The 14,007-nt window shown below is 36.1% G+C and overlaps 1 pseudogene; it reads right to left on the reverse strand.

Annotated features, from left to right (window-relative positions):
- Nucleotides 1–5,148: 5,148 nt before the first annotated feature.
- Nucleotides 5,149–14,007, reverse strand: part of LOC107595106 (probable methyltransferase-like protein 15) — a 79,963-nt pseudogene continuing 71,104 nt past the window's right edge.

Consider the following 14,007-nt stretch of genomic DNA (forward strand, 5'->3'; position numbering starts at 1 on the left):
ATTTGTCACTGTAAGAAGCAAGAAATTAATTTGCATGCGAGTAATCAGAATACTCTGCCGCTTTTTTAAAATCTCACTCTCCCATCATCAGATAACATCTTTCCAACTCTCATCTCACAGCAGGATCAAGGCTTCACAGTTGACACGTATTAGTATGCAGGCAGCTTGTGAGAGCGGCTGTGACGTCAGCAGGAGTAGAGAGGGTGGAAAAGGTGTCCGAGGGAGAGCAGAGGCTCTGGCTGATCGCACCACTATTAGAACAGCAAACACGCTTAAACACCATTAAGATCTATGTTACATGTGCCCTTCAGTTTCCACGGTAACGACAGGGAGGTGTATATTTAGAGCTGATGGAATAAGATCGTGAAGGAGAGGTAGAGATTTGTGGGGGGTGAGAAGCAGATGCAATTTATCAAAAACAAAAAGAAACTTTGACATGTTTGAGTCACAAAGTATTTAAAGCCTCTGTGCTGATTCATGCCAGGCTGACCAAACCAAACCAATTCAAAAAGGGCTTTTTTCTTTTCAACAGTCCTTTCATTAAGGGATTATGAGAAACTCACTAGAGAACAGGAGACCTGCTTCTTGTTTTGTTTGAGAATGTGTATTGGGTTTATAAATCTTGGCCAGTTGGAGGCAGCACTGGCTTCAGTCTATGCATTTCAAACCCTGAACACATGATGCTTTACTGTAAGGCCACTGTTCCTGAGACCATTTTGCATAATTTCTGGGAAAATGACGATTAATGAACCAGCACAAGTTTAAAACATGATATTGATGTCTATCTGTAACATTGGTAATTTCTATCTGTTGCATTTATCAAGTATTTCCAAACCTGTAAATAAAAAATATGATATTATTTATGCCTTTTTATTTACATTATACATTATAATATGAATTATTTAATCAATATAAAGTATTTAAATTACTTATTTAATTTGTATTATAATGTATACATAAAATAATTCATATTATAATGAATTGCATTTATCAAGTATTTACAAAAAGCATAAATAATATAATATAAAATATAATATTTATTAAAAAGCACATAAATTATCTAATTATATTTTCTAAGAAATAGAAACTTTTTATTTATATTAATCACATAATTCATATTACATTATATTGCATTTATCTTGTATTTCCAAAAAAGCATAAATATTATAAAACTAAATATCATATTATTTAAAGCTGCAGTCCGTAACTTGTTTTTTTGGTTAAAAATGATCCGAAATCAATATTTGAGCAAGTACATAACCAGCCAGTTACTTTAGCCCGATTAACAAAGGTTGGCTTATAATAATGTTTTCTAATTTGAGAGGTACGGGTACGTTTTCGCGGGAAATTCAAGCATGTCACTGCGTCATTACATCACGTCTGTAAACATAAAGAAGTTGTCCCGGCTAATAGGCTATCACATGTGAGGATCCTGCAGGTGGCAGATCGTTTATTGCCTTTTCTTACAGCAGCTAGAATAATTAAATTGATCATTTTGATGGCGGATTGTAATCCATAAAGGATTTCGTGTTTATGAAACACATGTGAATGAAATTAAATTATATTCCAGTTATAAATGTGCTTCTGATTACGGATAGCCTGGGATTACAAAGATTTGTATTTTAAAGAAAACCAGTTCGAAGGGAGCATAATTTGCTTTTTGGGTTAAAAGAATTTCTTAATATGAAATTCGAAGACTATGACAATTAGATTAGACTGTGCAGAAATTGAAACCTACACGCTAATGCACACTACTAATAGTCACCAATGCTGATGTAGTTAACATTAATCATTTGAGAATAAAGTATAACAATAATAATAATTTGAACGGTTTGATGTGATATGAGCTAACCGATCTTCAGATTTAATCACCATTGGTAGCGAGATTTATGGTAATGCTTTTTTCCTCAGTTGGTCAGAACAAACGTGGCATACTTGTTACTTACTTGTTCAGATGGCAATATACGGTGAAAACTCTTATTTGGGTCATATTCCAAGACGTAGGCTAGAATCTGTGATTGCGAAGTACAGTAAATATCCACACCGGTGCGGTGACTGACTGCCACACATACTCTTCAGAACATTAGACTCATCTGCGCTGGAGCCGTGCCGACTCACAACCCAAGCAAGCTAGATAATTCCGAACACAGCTGCAATTCCAGGTTTTCAAACAGAGATGGCGACAAAGAGGCAAAACTTACGGGCTGCAGCTTTAAGTACAAACACACATACACACACACACACAGACACACACATATATATTAATAATAGAAATACTTTATTGTATATTATTATAATGTATATTCTTCATGTAATATCATTTGCCAAATGAAAAGACGTTTTTATATTCACTGAAATTTAACAGCTGATTGAACAGTTTATTCTTACTTAAGACCAAATAGCTGCATACATTCTCATTCAGAGTGAGAGGATAAAATAAGGCGTTAAAATCAAAGGCTGTGAGCTCAATTTATAGGCAATATTTTGATCCTGAATCACGCTGCTGGTGAGGTGTTGAGGTATATGCATGTGAATCAGATGTGAAGCGGCCAGAGTACAGTATACAAGGCGCTGTGTATTACCATGGCAGCTGAATCCCACCCGAGTCCTGCAGGTGTGTGAGTCACCCCTACTAGCTCAACAAAGGGAGAGAGGCCGCCGCATAGAGACGCAATCTCTTTGCGTATCTCTCTCTCTTTCTCTCTGTCACATGCTGCATTGTCAACTTACATGTGGGCTCTATGCCCAGTGGTGGACAGTAACGAAGTAGTTTTACTTCATTAATGTACTTAAGTAAATTTTTCAAGTATCTGTACTTTACTGGAGTAGTTTTATTTTGAGTAACTTTTACTTTTACTTCACTACATTCCAAAGTACAAGATTGTACTTTTTACTTCACTGCATTTCATAAAACTTATCGTTACTCCTTAAAATATATCACGTGCTCCGAGACGCAGAAGCAGTGTCTGATTCATGAACGAACCGATTATTTTCAATTAACCCGTTAAATTGTTTCGCAAATCGCACCAAACGATTCATTCACGAATTGGAATGATCCGATTGCAGCTGTTTTCGAGTCGACAACTCACTGATTCAAATTAACCGTTTAGTGCGAGTCTCCAGTTAACTGAATTCACAAGTAAGGACTGGGGCCCTCATTTATCAACAGTGCTTAGAAAAGGTTCTATATTTTGTCCTACGAATGAAATTTAGAATGTGTCACAAGTATAGCTAAAATATATTTAGACTTTTTCTAAGTGTAAGTCAAGTATACTTAAATGTAATTTTAAGTATATTTCTGAGAAGTATATAAAGCCCATTTCTGATAAGTACATAAAAAGTAGACTAAAAGTATACTTTCCTATTTTTAGTTTAAAAGAAGTATACTAATAGCACACTTGAATAAACTTATTTTTCGTAAGGGTAGGATTATAAAAAAATATATGCTAATATAAAATTAAATGAAAATTATAAATAAAAATTACTTTTGTACTTTTACTCGAGTAAAATTGAAAACTGAGTACTTTTACTGGAGTAATATTTTATTATACGGATCTGCACTTTTACTCAAGTACTTGATTTGTGTACTTCATCTACCACTGTCTATGCCCGTCCATGATCGCACCCCAACACCTTCACATACCATAACGTGCCAATGTTTACTCATTGATTGTTAAACTTTTTACATACACGTAGTTTGAGATTATATGTTTCTCTCTCTTGCATGCTAAAATTATCCTGAGACGGTGAAGATTGTTCTGGAGGAACACTGTATTATGGCTGATGATTGTCTTATTCTTGCTGTTAATGGAAACTTCACAGGAGGCAGTTGGACTTCAGCACTACAGTCATGAATGCAGCAGAAATGAGTCAGGAAAAGGTGAGAGTTGGGCCGAACCCATGTGTGAAGTGATCCTGAATTCTATGAGCTGAGGTAACAGAGCCAGTAATGTGGTAAGGTCTGTTTATTGGTGCAATGGGAAGGTGGCGACTCAGCAAGTAAAAGATGGATGCAACCTTGAGTGCTCCCAGACAGTTATCATCCTAAACAAAAACTATGTATAAAACATTTTTGTTTAAAATAAAATTAAAAACGAACTGAAACTGAAATAAAAACTTTATGACTCCAAAAACTAACTCGAATAAAATTAAAATAGCCACAAATTAAAGTCGGAAGTAGTCTTATGGATCGGCTGCTTGCAGCTTGCAACTGATTGTAATAAAGGTTTGGTGTTAAAGCAAACTAAATGATTGGAGAAGTCCGGCCTACATCACCAAAGAGAAGACTGTAGTTTTCACCGGTAGATCGAGTTATTTTGTTTTTAGACTTATGAGGGAACTTCGGTTACTCACACTCAAGTTGTTCCAAACCTTGTATGAGTAGTTTCTTTCTTCAGCATAAAGAAAGATATTTTGCAGAATGTTGGTAACCAAACAGCTGATGGTAGCTATTGACTTCCATAGCATGGGCTAGTCAATGGCTACCATCAACTCTCTGGTTACCAATATTCTTCAAAATATCTTCTTTTCTAACTATCCCTTTGGCAGCCATAAACTAGTAAAACTAAAGTAAAAACAAAAATCAGAACTAAGAAACTCTGGGGAAAATGATAAAGTGAAAATGAAAACTACATTGAAAAGTCAAACTGAACATACATTAGAAATAAAACTTAAATTGAAAACAAAATATAAATAAAACATAGAAAATTTATTGAAAAAAAACATGCCTACCCTCACACAAATATGCAAAGTGTATGTGAAATTCATCCACAATCCATTTCCACGCCACCAACATTTTTAACAACAAATTAGAAAAAAAAGAAGTTCTGGAGTTCTATTGTTTATTTTGTACTACTTCAAAATGACTGAAACACATTGATGTGAGTAAAACTACACATGTACACACCCAGAAAAAAGGGACAAAACTGCCACTGGGCCGGTACTCTTTCAAAGGCTATTAATGTGTATGTTTAGGTGCTAATATGTACCATTTAGTGGAAAATAAGGTGCAAAGATGTACTTTTAGCTTTTGTACCTTAGGCTACCGCCCCAGTGACAGCTTTGAACTTTTTCCTGAGCGTACAGTTAATTTAGTAATCTAGTAAAAAGCATCAGTTTCACTGTCTCTGTTAGAGTTTGCATTGTTCTCTATCGTCTTACTACTGTTCTGAATTTAGCTGATCGAGCTCTTGGGTTCTCCTGCACCTCTTTCTCACTTGGCTTTATCACATTCTTCAGACTGACCCAATATTTGCTCTCTTGTCCTCAGAGGTGGACAGTAACTAAGTACATTTACTTGAGTATTGTACTTAAGTACACTTTTTGAGTATCTGTACTTTACTTGAGTATTATTTTTTCTGGAAACTTATGACTTTAACTTCACTACATTTGAAAGACAAATATTGTACTTTTCACTCCACTACATTTCTATCAAGGTCCTCGAAGTAGAAAGTCATTAGCACCTTTGAAAGTCAGTGGGTGATTTTTTTCTTCTCTAAAAACTTTTTAAAGAGTCTTTTTTTCAGACTCTTGGGGCTACATGAAGTGATTTCCCAGCATTTTTGAGCACTGACCAGTTCCAAATGTGATATTTATTTACAACAATTCAATAATAAGAAGTTAATATTGTGGTTTATATTAGACACAATATTGTCTGATTTTGCTAAATTGTGTACGTGAAAATATTACCTATAAAGTCACAGAAGAACTGTTGTGCATCTCCTAATAAAACACAAAATGTGTTTGACTGAAGCAGCACTGCAGACCATTCTGTGTGTGACATCAAAGTACCGCGAGAGCGATTAGACAGCATTTTTTACATTTTTGTTTTGATGTCAAATAAGTCTTGCTGTTTTGCTTTTTTGTTAAAGCAGTGCTGCTGTTGTAAAGTTATACAGCGACAGTTGTGTTGCTGGGTTTTAAAGCAGGTTTGATTTGTTATTTTCTTCCTTAACAGTCTGTATTTACAGCAATTTCACTGTCCACTCTGTTCAAATGTGGATGAATGGCTACACATAGATGTGTCCAGAGCTGTGTGAGATCATTACCATCCTGCTTTTGTGGGGGTGGGTAGGGGTGTTAAATAATTATTTTTATTTTTTTGTTTTGTTTTGTTTAGTTTAGTTTTTTCACATAGGTTTTTAACATTCTAAAAGCTCTTTATTCCAAATATACTACAAGCTAGTCAGTGTATTCAGCAGGTGTAATGTATTCTATTTTCCCCATAGGTTTTTAACATTCTAAAAGCTCTTTATTCCAAAGATACTACAAGCTAGTCATTGTATTCAGTAGGTGTAATATATTGTAAGTTGCTTCAGAGGTATTGCAAGTGTTACATACAACAATAATAAAACAGTGCATTGACATAAAAAAGGAAATTTTCTTTTGGTACTTAAGTACTTTTAAAACCAAGTACATCTGTACTTTTACTTAAAGGGGTCATATAGGATGTCTATTTTCCACAAGTTGATATGATTCTTTAGGGTCTTAATGAAAAGTCTGTAACATAGTTTGGTTAAAATTTTTCAATGGTAGTGTAAAAAACACCTTTTTTACCCTGTCAAAAACAGCTCTTTTCAGATCAAGCCGTTTTTGTAGCATTTTCCTTTAAATGTTAATGAGCTCTGCTGACCCCGCCCCTCTCTTTCGAGCTGCTCTCAGAGAGACTGTTTACTTTAGCCGCATTCATCGTGAAACTTGCTAATTAGCACATTATTAGGAAAGGCGGTTTGCGAAGATTCATTACAAAACATTATACTCACTTCTTCTGTAGATGAGGCTGGATCACGAATGATTCGCGCGGACATAGACGCATTTATGTAGATCGGGTGCGCATTCCCTTCAGAAACAAATGTAATCCACTGAGTCTTCAGCGGTTCAGATGTCGGGAGTAAATGACGACTGCTATGTTCATTATTACATCCAACAACAGAACACCTCAATCGCTTAGGAGTCATTCTCGTCTACATCTGCTCCAACGGTGAAACAATGGCGGACTGATAACAGCTCACTCAGAGCGGGTCTAAGGTAAGACACCAGTCCATTCTGTGCTGAAACGCTACTGTCAATCAAACTATCATGGGAGGGGCCTGTCTGTGTGATGTCACACAGACAAGCATCTGAGATCAGCTTGATTTGAGAAAGGGGAAAACATTTAACACGGTTAAAAAAAAACACTGGGTGGATTTTTATCATTATAGGGTGGTTGTGTACACACACTGCCAACACACATTTCAGTTCAAACAACTTGTAAAAGTGCATGTAGCATCCTATGACCCCTTTAAGTAAAAATCTGTCTTTACAACTTTTACTTGTAATGGAGTAATATTTGACCAGCAGTATCTGTACTTTCACTTAAGTAATAGGGTTGTGTACTTTGTCCGCCTCTGCTCGTCTTTTCTCCTCTTCTTCGTTCTCTTCCTCCTCCTCGTGCTCCTATCCCTTTAACCCAAGCCAGGCTTTGGCTCGCTGGTGAAGGCTGTGGCATGGTGGGGCGGCCAGGTCCTCTCCATAGAGGAAACGCTTGGTCAGCCGGTCCTCCAAGGAGTGGAAGGTGAGAACACAGAGTCGCCCCTTGGGACGGAGCAGGGTCTGCGCCACATGCAGGCCGGCGTGCAACTCATTGAGCTCATCATTTACGAATATCCGTAAGGCCTGGAAGGTTTTGGTGGCAATGTGTGAAGGGCGCTGTAGGGGCGGTCACGCCGGGCGTACAGCACGCTGGCTAGAAACGCTCCTAAAATAAGACAGGCAGAAGAAAGGATTACATTAGTTAAGCTAATCAACCCATAATTTGAATTGTTCACCTCCACTAGACTTTTGTTTTAGTTTAGTCAGTTATTATTTCAACTAAACAACGTATTAATTGATTTACATATATTTTCCAAATTGGTTCCTAATTAATGGTTCAAATATGTGTTAAAGCAGTGCTTCCCCACATTTTTGTGCTATGTATCCCAACGGCCTCATCACAAATGCTCAAGTACCCCGTCATTAACACCAAACTCATTACACTGAATATGATTTAAACGTATCATTAAGTAAGGAATAATTGACGATGGGCCGTAGAATTACTAGAATATAATGCACATATATGATGCGGCCATAATGCAAAACAGAGGTTTTTTAAATTATTTTCTAATACTTCAATGGCCTGTCATCAATTATGATATTATATTCAGTATAATGAGCTTGGTGTTACATTTACATTTACATTCAGTCATTTAGCAGATGCTTTTATCCAAGAGAGCAATGATATGCAAGTGCTATATCAAGTCTCAGTTAGCTTAATGCAGTACACGTAGCAATGTTTTTTTTTTTTTTTTTATTATATAATAAATAAAAAGAAAAGAATAGAAAAAGAATAGAGCAAGCTAGTGTTAGAGGCCTTTTTTGCTTTTGTTAATTGTATAATAAATAAAAAGAAAACAAATAGATAGAATACACAAAGATTAGAGAAGCTAGTGTTTTTTTAAAGGGGTCATATGATGTTGCTAAAAAGAACATTATTTGTTGTATTTGGTGTAATGAAATGTGTTTATGCGGTTTAAGGTTAAAAAACACATTATTTTCCACATACTGTACATTATTGTTTCTCCTCTATGCCCCGCCTTTTCGAAACGCGTCGATTTTTACACAGCTCATCGGTCTGAAAAGCAAGGTGTGTTGTGATTGGCCAGATATCCAGTGCGTTGTGATTGGCCGAATACCTCAAGCGTGTGACGGAAATGTTACGCCCCTTACCATATTGTGATGCCCTGTCCGGCCGGAGCGACGAGACAAAAACATTAAAACCCATTATAAATGAGGCATTCGTTGCATCCAGTGGGGACATAATTATGGATTATAATGACTTATACTGTCTTTTTACGCGTTGCGTTGCATCGCGCAGCGTAAACATAAAACCATGTCTGCATTTGTGATCGGAGAAATGACAAACAACAAGCCCTACTCTACACTGCCCAAAAAACTCGCTTTAAATATAAAAAATATAAAATATAAAAACTCTTTAAATATAAAAAACGTACTTAAGTTTTTGAGTCAGAACAGCCGGCATTGTAGTCTACTCTACCAGGATCAGTAAACGGTCCTCCATAAAATGTGCTGCACACATCTGAATATTTGGGTTGAAGTGTTCTGGAACAGTGTTGTAAATACAACTTAACCACTGATTTCTAGTCGTGTCCTTTTTTGGAAGGCCAAACAAAGTAGTTTTGCTTTCACAACGAAACACAGCGTCACACACGGTGGCCTAGAGTGAGCGGCGACGGCCTAGAGTGAGCAGTGGCCGGGGGCTAGTGTGAGGAACGGCCAGAGGGCTAGAGTGAGCAGAGGTGGCGGGCTTGAGAACGGCGTGGCCGGCAGATTCGACGAAGGAGCGTCCGGAGAGCTTGCGGCAACCACATGTGACAACCCCGGGCTGGATTCCGCTTCGGTGAAAGCCGATCCGGCGATCCACAGTGCGAAGTTGTTGTATTTCCTCAGCAACCAGCACGGATCAGCTATACAATCTATCGGCAACAACAATACTACAGCGAGAATAAAAGTTACGCCTTCTTTCTTTGCGTGAACATTTGGGCGGCGTTATGCAAATCTTCCCACGTAGTAACGTAGATATGTGGGGGCGTGGTTGACTCTTAACTTTTATAAAGAATATCTCTTTGGATTTGAGACTTTAGTCTTTGCAACTTTACAGATCTTCTTTATGCACCAAGAGCTTGTAACACTCCAAAGAGAAAGGACGAATTAAAATCGCATCATATGACCCCTTTAAGAAAACAAGCAGTTAGTAAATGAATAGAGTGCAAGTCTAAAAGGGGCAAGTTTTTTTTAAAGAATAGAATTAGAATAGAGAGTGCTAGAGTTAGAGGGTCAAATAAAGATGGAAGAGATGTGTTTTTAGCCGATTCTTGAAGATGGCTAAGGACTGCTCGGATTGAGTTGTGATGATGGGGGACTTTGCGTACATAATAAAATGGTATTTTATGGAAAAATGGCATTTTATGGCAAAAAAACATGGAAATTATTTGTTGTTTACTATATTTATTTGCTTGGTCAGTGTCGTTGTTTTTTATTTTTATTTTTTTTTGCTGTTGTACACTGTATGGACCTTTGAAATAACTGAAATTATTTAGCGAAGTGATATGGACATGTAATGCGGTCAAGACCAGCAGGGAACTACTTTATCCGTGCATTTCCCTGAAAATAATTGCACGCCTTAGAGCATTCGTTAGCCAATCATTCAAGCATTTAACAGCCCTGTAGTCTAAATATCTTTAAATGTTTGATTTAAAAAAAAAGAAAAAAAAGAAATACTGATTGTAAATAACTGTCTCACCAAGTACCATACAATAATAAAGTTTTTGTTTTATTTTCATAAAAAGACACTATAAAGTGATTAATCAAGATTAGTGATCTTAATTGGTTATGTTTACCAAAGCTAAAATTTCCACGTCCCCCTTTTTCAAAAAATATTATATACTGTAAATTTCCCAAATCTTAGATTGTCTGATTCGGTCTGATATCCTACAAAATGTTCCAAAACAACACTGGAACCCATTGAATTTAATTGTATGGAAAAAAACATGAGACATTTTTCTAAATATTTTTTTTCACACACACAAAAAATAAAGTCATACAGGTTTGAAACAACAAAGTAAACGTTGACAAAATTTTGGGGGAAACTCCCTTTAAAGGACATCTTTAACACTGTATGCAAAAAAGTATATTTCAGTTTTTTTCTTTACCTTGCCCTTCAGGGCTTCAACATGAAAATGTTTTTTGCAAAAAAGTTAATGATTTATAACAATTTCAAGAAAAAAGTACCCACTAATGTTCATGCCATAGCTTCACGCTGATGAATGAGTGGAGAAGGTGGTGAGATCTAAAGAAAAAGAGAGGTGTTGCATCTCTCAAGTCTTGCACTTCTGGGTTTGGAGGAGCGAGACACTGGCCAATCAATAAGACCACATGCCTCTGCCCAACCTTTTATTTTAAAATCAAGATATAAGAGAGCGAGTGAAGAACAGGAAAATACAAAACAGAAAAAAAAAAATGAAAAGCAATAAAATATGAGCAGAGAATAAAGAGATGGATACATAGATCAGATTTAGCAGGCTGTAAACATTAATCATACAATACAATGTGTATTGCAGCAATTATTATTTTTTGATTTTTGGAAAGAAAGCATCAAATAATCAAACTGATATAAAGTGAATAAATACAGCAATCAGTCTGTTCCTGTTATCTCAATGGGTGCTCGCCTCTCAATCCAAGCAACAATCGCTATAGATTCTCCATAAATGGCCATGAATTCTGATGGGTGTGACAGCATCCTCTGCCTAATTACCTCTACATTTAAAATGAACTCACTTTATTTAAAAAAAAAATGTTTACACAGAAGCCTCACAGATCTTCAACAGACCACTGGAGCTGTGCAAAGTCCCTGCCTGCTTCAAACGCTCCACCATCATCCCCGTCCCAAAGAAACCCAAGATAACAGGACTTAATGACTACAGACCTGTGGCCCTAACGTCTGTGGTCATGATGACATTTGAGAGGTTGGTGACAGAAGGAAGTTCATGGACCGGATTCGTGACATGTACATACAATTTATTCTTTTTTTGTGGTTTATATTTATGCATGTGTATTTTCTTCACATCTCATTTTTATTATCTGTGTGTTGTTGTTGTCTCCGTGTACTGGAAGCTTGTGACACTATAACAAATTCCTTGTATGCGCAAACATACTTGGCAATAAAGCTCTTTCTCATTCTAAAGCTCTTTCTGATAAAGCTCTTTCTAATGAGCTGTACATTGTAAATAGGCAAAGATTTCTTTAAAAAACAAACAAACATTTTTTCCCTGTACTAAACATCATTTAAAGATAACATTAAATGTGAAATAATTTAATCAAACCATGGAAACATAATAATAATTCTCTGATAGGTCATATTTATATTAAACCTGACTATTAAAAAGTCAAGTCAAATGTAATGAAAATGACACTTTGTTAAATAGAAATGTAATTAGTTGGCAGTCTTTTATGAGAGTGCAGGGATTAGAGGGTAACACCCAGCTGCTCATGGTTCTGATAATTGGTGGTGTGTCTTTATTTGGATCAAACTGATTACTGCATGACATCCTTCTGTAATGGAGAGATCTCTCTTGAATGAGGCTCTGCACAAGCACATTTTAGCTTGAATAGAGGGCTCATTCTTTGTCTGACCATGAATTGAATGAACGGATTTCCTCTCTATTAATCACGCGCTTGTGTTGCTTTAAGGAATGAACAAGGGGCAGAGCTACCATTTTGAAATTCAAGGCTGTTATTCCAAACATCATTTGACTGATTGATCAAAGAATAAAGACAAATGAAAATGCTTAAAAGACGGCATGTAGAGCAATGACAAATGACTGGATTTGTCCAGTTATAAGCGCCAAACACTGCTATAGTATTTTCTTAAAATATAATAAATTAATTCATATTATAATTTAAAATTGGTTTGATTTTTAAGAAAACATCAATTTTTTATGAATATTTAGATAAAACAAACATTTTATTTATGAAAACTTTATATTTTAATTAATATAATTTTTTTTTTAATTATAATTAAAATGACATTAATATAAATTATTACACATTTTTTAACCATTTAGTACTATTTGTTTTGTCTAAATGTTTCCAATATTGTCTCAAAAGCAATGTTTCTGTATTTGATAATATAGTCTTGCCTATTGTCCTGAGAAAAAAAATCTGAAGAAACAAATTACACAAATATTTTGAGGCCCTTCCTTGCATTAAAAATCTCAATGACCATATCACTCCAGCTGTAGCACATTCACACTAAAGTCCTGAACGCTTCACCCCATAGCTCTCTAAGTCTCGTTTCAGAACAAGAGAGAATCAGAACATGTGAAACGCTATGATATGTAGGCATGATCCTGTTAAAATGCATAGGTCCATAAGTCATGTAAAGTTGAAATAATTAATAGGTGCCTCACTTTTGACTCATCCATCTCTTCCTGTTTTGAAAGGACCAGAGAAATAACGCAGGTCAGGTGAACACAAGGAGCTGGCCAAGACACGCTGAACATTTAAATGTTAGGTTGTACACCCAAGCACTTGATTGATTTTGTATAAACCATGTTTGAAAATGGCGTGAGATGGAGTTGTGACTCAGTAAATGGTTTATTCCTCATTTATCATGGCACATGGATATGGCTAAAGGGTGAATATGTTTCGTGAAAAGACTCAATCCTGCATACACTATGGCAACACACTGATTACACATTTCCAGTAAATGTGTCTCACGGACACTTACATATTTCTCCTTGTTCACCTCTGGGAAAGAAAAGAGCAATAAGTGAAAGAGAGAGAGACAGAACTGAAATTAAAGCCTTCCATCTTCTTGTTTACCCTGAAGAGTTAACTCAAATTTGCACAACATTTCCCAATATATGCTGATCACATCAGGTTTCCAGTAAGAACGGAGATGAAGGGTCCTTTATTATTCTGTAGTGTCAATTTACGCTGTTTTCTTTGAAAGCTCAGGAAGGGCCGTTACAAGTACCTTGTTCCTGGGCGAGGCTGGCAATAGCTGTTATGCACAAGAGTTTCAAAGAGTAATGCTTCATTATTACCTTGTAAATCCCCCTCTATATAGGCAACAGGCTGCATAGGGACACAGAACCTCATGAATGTTATTTGAGGCTGAAAGGGCAGTGTTGCTATTGGCTGCTAGGGACTGTGGTGACTGCTCGTGGTGATTAAGTATAAAGTACGGTTTGTATTATATTTTCTGTACATTTCTCAGAGACACTGGCACATTCACCCTCATATGAGTAAATAATGACTGAATTTTCATTTTTTATTGAACTATCCTAAAAAGAAGTTTATCAGAGCTACTGAACAATGTCATGTCAGAATGAAAAATAAAACAAAAAAGGTGAAGCAAAAATTTGTATCTACAAGTTTTATCTGACAATGGCTGATTAAAAGATCTGGCTA

The sequence above is a fragment of the Sinocyclocheilus grahami genome, unplaced genomic scaffold (genome assembly GCF_001515645.1).
Source record: "Sinocyclocheilus grahami isolate Dianchi unplaced genomic scaffold, SAMN03320097.WGS_v1.1 scaffold196.1, whole genome shotgun sequence".
NCBI classification, from domain to species: domain Eukaryota; kingdom Metazoa; phylum Chordata; class Actinopteri; order Cypriniformes; family Cyprinidae; genus Sinocyclocheilus; species Sinocyclocheilus grahami.